Source organism: Schistocerca nitens, chromosome 12 (genome assembly GCF_023898315.1).
Source record: "Schistocerca nitens isolate TAMUIC-IGC-003100 chromosome 12, iqSchNite1.1, whole genome shotgun sequence".
Classification (NCBI taxonomy): Eukaryota; Metazoa; Arthropoda; class Insecta; order Orthoptera; family Acrididae; genus Schistocerca; species Schistocerca nitens.
The window spans coordinates 135533654-135542971 of record NC_064625.1 but is presented as its reverse complement, the minus strand read 5'-3'; the positions used below and the strand labels follow the sequence as shown (position 1 = coordinate 135542971).

The 9318-nt window shown below is 46.4% G+C and overlaps 1 pseudogene; it reads left to right on the top strand.

Moving 5' to 3' along the window:
• The first annotated feature begins 8963 nt into the window (after positions 1-8963).
• Positions 8964-9081, top strand: LOC126215591 (5S ribosomal RNA; annotated as a pseudogene).
• The last annotated feature ends 237 nt before the right edge of the window (positions 9082-9318 follow it).

Genomic DNA, 9318 nt, shown 5'->3' with positions numbered 1-9318 from the left:
GTGCTCAGAGCCATTTGAACCATTTTTTTAGTTACATTTTATCTTTGACTAGTTTTCTCTCTGCTACTATGTGCAAGCTAGACCACGCCCACTTTCCTCGGTATTTAGGCCGCTTTCCGACGCCCGACTCGTCAGTCGGCAGGACTCAGCAGGACCAGCCATGCCTCTGAGGATGTCCAACGTAGTATTGGACGAAACGTTAGGAATAGAAGTATTCCATGGACCACGGCCATATAACCCGGAAGGAGCTGTAGACTGCTGATATACACTTGGTGGGTGGTTGGTTTGTGTAGAACGCTTAGCAGTGGTGTCATCAGTACACATGCTAAACCAGTTTGATATGAATGTGTCTAAAATATGTAAAAGGTAGAATATCAAAAATGTACATCTTGCTCTACTCTCACTCACTCGCACTCACATTCGCACACAGAAGCGCAACTTATGTCAGCTTGAGTCCACTGTCACTTACTTGTAAAACCCATCGAAATAGCTGCATAAAATGTGAAGCATCAAGCAGGGGAGGAGGAAACGAAACGTAACTTGAGAAGTTGAGAAAGTATTTGATGTTACTTCAGTAATAACAATATCGCGTTAAATTTATTCTGTACTGAGTTGGACCTGTGGCCTGGATGAGTACATTGATTCAGTTGGTAAGGATGTTATAAAAATGTTCAAATGTGTGTGATTTCCTAAGAGACCATACTGCTGAGGTCATCGGTCCCTAGACTTACACACTACTTAAACTTAACTGTGCTAAGAACAACACACACACGCATGACTCAGGGAGGACTTGAACCTAAAGTGGGAGAGGCCGCACAATCCGTGACATGGTGCCTCAAACTGCGTGACCACTCCATGGTGCGAAGGGTCACTGTATCCTCTTTTGAAGCAAATTGTCTTACAGCTGATCTAACTGGTCCTTGAGATCCGGGATACTGGGACTGGGATGAAGTCTGAGCTTGTGCCACACATATTCCATCAGTGATGGATGTGGGCCACAGGAGTACTTCAGCAATACACAGGCAGTCCATAGAAATGGCCAGCCAGCGTGGCCGAGCGGTTCTAGGCGCTACAGTCTGGAACCGCGCGACCGCTACAGTCGCAGGTTCGAATCCTGCCTCGGGCATGGATGTGTGTGACGTCCTTAGGTTACTTAGGTTTAAGTAGTTCTAAGTTATAGGGGACTGATGACCTCAGAAGTTAAGTCACATAGTGATCAGAGTCATTTGAACCAAGTCCATAGAAATACATACAATTGTGGACAAGCATTGTCCGCCTGAAAAATGGCATGACAATACTGTTGCATGTGAGATAACACGTAAGGGCACAGAACATAGGTGACATATTATTCTGCCTTCAGATTTCAGTCAGTCACTGTCAGCTGTGACCTGAAGTCATACCTGGTGGCTCCCCACTGTGACCTGGTGAGTTACACTGCTGTGGCTCTTGAAAACACGGGAAGAATGGGACATCTCCACAAGTCACCACCGTGCTCACTGACAATGATCACCTCATGTAATGTTTCATCTCTGAACACGGGAAGTCACCATTCATCAGCAATCCAGGTTTCCCAGTCACGACACCGAGACAGCACTGCAGACGAAGCTGTTTGTGTTGTGGTGTTAACAGAAGCTTAAGCTTGAGATGATAGCTCTCTTCTGTGGCTGCTGCTAGTCTTTGATCAATGGTGTGGGATAACACAGAATGATGCAGGGAATCCTTTACTTGTTCTCAGTTGGTGAAGTGGATGTTAAGGTGTTACCATATGCTTGGCCGTCCTCTTTTGTAGTGGTGAGAAGTATCGATCAGAACTTTGGTGAGATGAATACCTGCCCTCACTTCACATGGGGCTGCTATCACACTCAAATGCCCAGTAAATAGGAGAAGCACATTATTTGGCCAGCTAGCCAAATGGACATCCACTAAGATCCCATTTCTAGGTCTGTCAGGTGCTGATAATGCAGTCTCATGTACGTGGCTTCTCCATGTCCTTCCCTCTGAATCTCCAGGCAGTAACTGTGCTGAGTTTAGAGGCGAACAGTGCTTGAAACAATCAGTCTAAGGTACAACTGTGCCCCATCGATGAGCATGTATTCCTGCTGCAGAGCTTCAGTCATTTGAAGCGGGTCGCAACGTCAGCATACAGGAAGCTGAGTGGCTGTATCAATGGACTGCTGTAGCCTATATGTTGTGCGCAATGTGTCGGTAGTGTGTTGCTGCTTGGAACAGTGGTCTTTAGCACATTCCAACACCTGTACACTACCTTCTGGGTGTCCATGTAGCACAGACACACATCAAGATTGACAGACTGTGTGAACGGTGATAGCCGACCAAACATCCTCTGGGGATACATTGCACCTGTTGTGTCGTCAGGGACTAAGGGAACTGTCTGCTTTCTGCAGTGACTAATAACGTGTATGAGTCAGGTAAGGCTACAACTGACACTACAATACCACCAAGCTGAGCTACTTTGGTGTCGTGAAAGATTTGACTGGGGAATGGAATGGTGCTCTGTTATCTTCAGTGATGAGATTCAGTTCAGTCTGTCTGTGGCGATGGAGGTACATATGTATGGCCTCGATCTTGTGAGCGAACTTTTCCAGAGGGCATTCGCCCACAATATACAGGTACATCCCAGTTGCAATGGTGTAGGGCACCATTAGTTACAACCGGTAGGCACGTTTTGATGTTTCTGCATTGTAAAGTGACTAATGCCAGCTACATAAATGGTTCAAATGGCTCTGAGCACTATGGGACTTAACTTCTGAGGTGATCAGCCCCCTAGAACTTAGAACTACTTAAACCTAACCAACCTAACGACATCACACACATCCATGCCCGAGGCAGGATTCGAACCTACGACCGTAGCAGTTGCGCGGTTCCGGACTGAAGCGCCTAGAACCTCTCGGCCACAACGGCCGGCTGATCCTTCAACAGAGGCCTGTATTGCGTAGTCATTAAGCGGATAATAATCGCATTGGAGGAATTTACAATAGAATTCCGACTTTAGTAAATAGTACATTTCCATATCGCTTGAAGGTAGCAAAGCTAACTCCGAGGTCGCCTCCCATACTTCGTGTAAACGATGACCACAGCATTCCCCAGACTAACATGACAGATGTGGTCTCCATTATATTACCTTTGGTGATATACGGGCCACAGATTGAGAAATAGGGAAGTGCAATGGTAAATGTGTTCAGTACCACTAGGTTGACGTCTGAGCTCTATGTTGTCAGCACCATTCAGGGTGGAGGTTACTGCTCACAAAGAGGCTAGACAGATCATAACCTAAGTATTCCTGTCTTGAAAACAGGGGGCGCGCGATTTGCGTGGAAGATTGCTGTAATGCCAGTCGTTAACCTAGTATCACCAGCAGAATTATTTGAATGTTATGACTGCACAGATTATAATTTCCAGTTTCCTTGATTTTTTTGTAACAACTGTCTTGACAGCATCCTACTATTCTTACTTAAATATGATTAGTCTTGACCCCACTGATCCTGAATTAGTTATTTAACATTAGTCAATCAAATAACTTTGTCTAAAGAGTGACGGCGGTCAGTCATACCAGGGCTTGTCAGATCGCAACGTATTAAAATCACAGCCGGCCGGGGTGGCCGAGAGGTTCTAGGCGCTACAGTCTGGAACCGAGCGACTGCTACGGTCGAAGGTTCGAATCCTGCCTCGGACATGGGTGTGTGTGATGTCCTTAGGTTAGTTAGGTTTAAGTAGTTCTAAGTTCTAGGGGACTGATGACCGCAGAAGTTCAGTCCCATAGTGCTCAGAGCCATTTGAACCATTTACGAGGGCAGTTCAATAAGTAATGCAACACATTTCTTTTCTGAAACAGGGGTTGTTTTATTCAGCATTGAAATACACCAGGTTATTCCCCAATCTTTTAGCTACACAACACTATTTTTCAACGTAATCTCCATTCAATGCTACGGCCTTACGCCACCTTGAAATGAGGGCCTGTATGCCTGCACGGTACCATTCCACTGGTCGATGTCGGAGCCAACGTCGTACTGCATCAATAACTTCTTCATCATCCAAGTAGTGCGTCCCACGGATTGCGTCCTTCATTGGGCCAAACATATGGAAATCCGACGGTGCGAGATCGGGGCTGTAGGGTGCATGAAGAAGAACAGTCCACTGAAGTTTTGTGAGCTCCTCTCGGGTGCGAAGACTTGTGTGAGGTCTTGCGTTGTCATGAAGAAGGAGAAGTTCGTTCTGATTTTTGTGCCTACGAACACGCTGAAGTCGTTTCTTCAATTTCTGAAGGGTAGCACAATACACTTCAGAGTTGATCGTTTGACCATGGGGAAGGACATCGAACAGAATAATCCCTTCAGCGTCCCAGAAGACTGTAACCATGACTTTACCGGCTTATGGTATGGCTTTAAACTTTTTCTTGGTAGGGGAGTGGGTGTGGCGCCACCCCATTGATTGCCGTTTTGTTTCAGGTTCGAAGTGATGAACCCATGTTTCATCGCCTGTAACAATCTTTGACAAGAAATTGTCACCCTCAGCCACATGACGAGCAAGCAATTCCGCACAGATGGTTCTCCTTTGCTCTTTATGGTGTTCGGTTAGACAACGAGGGACCCAGCGGGAACAAACCTTTGAATATCCAACTGGTGAACAATTGTGTCAGCACTACCAACAGAGATGTTAAGTTGAGCACTGAGTTGTTTGATGGTGATCCGTCGATCATCTCGAACGAGTGTGTTCGCACGCTCCGCCATTGCAGGAGTCACAGCTGTGCACGGCTGGCCCACACGCGGGAGATCAGTCAGTCTTGCTTGACCTTGCGGCGATGATGACACACGCTTTGCCCAACGACTCACCGTGCTTTTGTCCACTGCCAGATCACCGTAGACATTCTGCAAGCACATATGAATATCTGAGATGCCCTGGTTTTCCGCCAAAAGAAACTCGATCACTGCCCGTTGTTTGTAACGCACACCCGTTACAGACGCCATTTTAACAGCTCCGTACAGCGCTGCCACCTGTCGGAAGTCAATGAAACTATACGAGACGAAGCGAGAATGTTTGAAAATATTCCACAATATTAAAATCACAGCTGACGAAAGCGTTCAAATTTTGAGGCAGACAATGAGCTGCAAACTAGCAGAGGGAATTGGCTGAACTCGCACACAGCTACAAGAAGTTGGTACCCACTGTGACAGATGTCTAAATCGGAGCGGCAGCCATATAGGGAAGTAGATGAAAGGTGTAGCTACGAGGGCAGTTCAATAAGTAATGCAACACATTTTTTTTCTCGGCCAATTTTGGTTGAAAAAACCGGAAATTTCTTGTGGAATGTTTTCAAACATTCCCGCTTCGTCTCGTATAGTTTCATTGACTTCCGACAGGTGGCAGCGCTGTACGGAGCTGTTAAAATGGCGTCTGTAACGGATGTGCATTGCAAACAACGGGCAGTGATCGAGTTTCTTTTGGCGGAAAACCAGGGCATCTCAGATATTCATAGGCGCTTGCAGAATGTCTACGGTGATCTGGCAGTGGACAAAAGCACGGTGAGTCGTTGGGCAAAGCGTGTGTCATCATCGCCGCAAGGTCGAGCAAGACTGTCTGATCTCCCGCGTGCGGGCCGGCCGTGCACAGCTGTGACTCCTGCAATGGCGGAGCGTGCGAACACACTCGTTCGAGATGATCGACGCATCACCATCAAACAACTCAGTGCTCAACTTGACATCTCTGTTGGTAGTGCTGTCACAATTGTTCACCAGTTGGGATATTCAAAGGTTTGTTCCCGCTGGGTCCCTCGTTGTCTAACCGAACACCATAAAGAGCAAAGGAGAACCATCTGTGCGGAATTGCTTGCTCGTCATGTGGCTGAGGGTGACAATTTCTTGTCAAAGATTGTTACAGGCGATGAAACATGGGTTCATCACTTCGAACCTGAAACAAAACGGCAATCAATGGAGTGGCGCCACACCCACTCCCCTACCAAGAAAAAGTTTAAAGCCATACCATAAGCCGGTAAAGTCATGGTTACAGTCTTCTGGGACGCTGAAGGGGTTATTCTGTTCGATGTCCTTCCCCATGGTCAAACGATCAACTCTGAAGTGTATTGTGCTACTCTTCAGAAATTGAAGAAACGACTTCAGCGTGTTCGTAGGCACAAAAATCTGAACGAACTTCTCCTTCTTCATGACAACGCAAGACCTCACACAAGTCTTCGCACCCGAGAGGAGCTCACAAAACTTCAGTGGACTGTTCTTCCTCATGCACCCTACAGCCCCGATCTCGCACCGTCGGATTTCCATATGTTTGGCCCAATGAAGGACGCAACCCGTGGGACGCACTAAGCGGATGATGAAGAAGTTATTGATGCAGTACGACGTTGGCTCCGACATCGACCAGTGGAATGGTACCGTGCAGGCATACAGGCCCTCATTTCAAGGTGGCGTAAGGCCATAGCATTGAATGGAGATTACGTTGAAACATAGTGTTGTGTAGCTAAAAGATTGGGGAATAACCGGGTGTATTTCAATGCTGAATAAAACAACCCCTGTTTCAGAAAAGAAATGTGTTGCATTACTTATTGAACTGCCCTCGTAATGTTGCAAATAAAACATTTTCAAATTTCTCTGTGGTTTCGACTTCATGACTGATCGGAGGCTGAAAACATATAGCTCTCCTATGGTCCACCGATAGTGACTGGACCAAATATCTCACGAAATAAGCATGAAACGAAAAAACTACAAAGAACGAAACTCGTCTAGCTTGAAGGGGGAAACCAGATGGCGCTATGGTTGGCTCGCTAGATGGCGCTGCCATAGGTCATACGGATATCAACTGCTTTTTTTTTTATATAGGAACCCCCATTTTTATTACACGTTCGTGTAGTACGTAAAGCAATATGAATGTTTTAGATGGACCAGTTTCTTCGCTTTGTGATAGATGGCGCTGTAATACTCACAAACCTATAAGTACGTGGTATCACGTAACATTCCACCAGTGCGGACGGTATTTGCTTCGTGATACATTACTCGTGTTAAAATGGACCGTTTACCAATTGCGGAGAAGGTCGATATCGTGTTGATGTACGACTATCGTGATCAAAATGCCCAACGGGCGTGTGCTATGTATGCTGCTCGGTATCCTGGACGACATCATCCAAGTGTCCGGACCGTTCGCCGGATAGTTACGTTATTTAAGGAAACAGCAAGTGTTTAGCCACATGTGAAACGTCAACCACGACCTGCAACAAATGATGATGCCCAACTAGGTGTTTTAGCTGCTGTCGTGCATAATCCGCACATCAGTAGCAGACAAATTGCGCGAGAATCGGGAATCTCAAAAACGTCGGTGTTGAGAATGCTACATCAACTTCGATTGCACCCGTACCGTATTTCTATGCACCGGGGATTGCAAGGCGACGACTTTGATCGTCGTGTAGCGTTCTGCCACTGGGCACAAGAGAAATTACGGGATGATGACAGATTTTTTGCACGCGTTCTATTTAGCGACGAAGCGTCATTCACCAACAGTGGTAACGTAAACCGGCATAATATGCACTATTGGACAACGGAAAATCCACATTGGCTGCGACAAGTGGAACATTAGCGACCTTGTCGGGTTAATGTATGGTGCCGCATTATGGGAGGAAGGATAATTGGCCCCCATTTTATCGACGGCAATCTAAATGGTGCAGTGTATGCTGATTTCCTACGTAATGTTCTGCCGATGTTACTACAAGATGTTTCACTGCATGACAGAATGGCGATGTACTTCCAACATGATGGATGTCCGGCACATAGGACGCGTGCGGTCGAAGCCGTATTGAATAGCATATTTCATGACAGGTGGCTTGGTCGTCGAAGCACCATACCGTGGCCCGCACGTTCACCGGATCTGACGTTCCCGGATTTCTTTCTGTGGGGAAAGTTGAAGGATATTTGCTATCGTGATCCACCGACAACGCCTGACAACATGCGTCAGCGCATGTGCGAACGTTACGGAAGGCGAACTACTCGCTGTTGAGAGGAATGTCGTTACACGTATTGCCAAATGCACTGGGGTTGACGGACATCATTTGGAGCATTTACTGCATTAATGTGGTATTTACAGGTAATCACGCTGTAACAGCATGCGTTCTCAGATATGATAAGGACACAAACGTACATGTATGACATCGGAACAACAGAAATAAAATGTTCAAACGGACCTACGTTCTGCATTTTAATTTAAAAAACCTACCTGTTACTAACTGTTCGTCTAAAATTGTGAGCCATATGTTTGTGATTACTACAGTGTGATATGTCACAAAGCGAAAAAAGTGGTCCAACTAAAATATTCATATTTTTTTACTTACTACACGAATATTTAACAAAAATAGGTGGTTCTATTTAAGAAAACGCAGTTGATATCCGTTTGACCAATGGCAGCGCCATCTATCGGGCCAACTATAGCGCCATCTGGTTTCCCCCTTCATGCTAGATGAGTTTCTTTCTTTGTAGTGTTTTCGTTTGACGCTTATTTCGTGAGATATTTGGCCCGGTCACGATCAGTGGACCACCCTGTCTAATGGAGTTCCATCGTAAGGGTCGTGAAAAGCGTTTTCACCGGTGTTTCTGCAGATATTTGCAATATCATTTAGTCTGTAATTAGAATTTGTCCAAGCAAATGCTGCTCATCAAGCCTTTCATGTGACACACATTCTCAATGGAAAGCCTTGGTTTATTTCCAATTACAAACAAAATAATTTTTAGTGCGCAATTCCACATGCCCTTTCAGTAAGAGCGGTCCCAAATTAGTGTAGTGCGATATTGGTTTTATCGATATGTGGTAACGGCGACCGTAAAGCAGACAGAATAGCCAGTACTCCACCGGCGACTGAGAAGCGCTGCTGCATTGTGGTAGCAGCCCATATGGGCGAGAGTGGTGTTGTCGTTGCTAGAGTACTGGTTAATCTGTCTGCTTTATTTGCCCTGCGAGCCAACGGTCTTGCCGCAGTGGGAACAGCGGTTCCCGTTAGATCACCGAAGTTAAGCGCTGTCGGGCTGGGCTAGCACTTGGATGGGGGACCACCCAGAATGCCGAGCGCTGTTTGCTAGCGGAGTGCACTCAGCCCAAGTGAGGCAAACTGAGGAGTTACTTCATTAAGAAGTAGAGGCTCCGGTCTTGTAAACTGACGTACGGTTAGGAGAGCGGTGTGCGGACCATATGCCCCTCCATATCTGCATCTCGTGACGCCTGTGGGGTTAGGATGACACGGTGGCCGGTCGGTGCCGTTGGGCCTTCATGGCCTGTTCGGACGGAGTGTTTAGTTTTATTTTGTTGTCCCTGTTG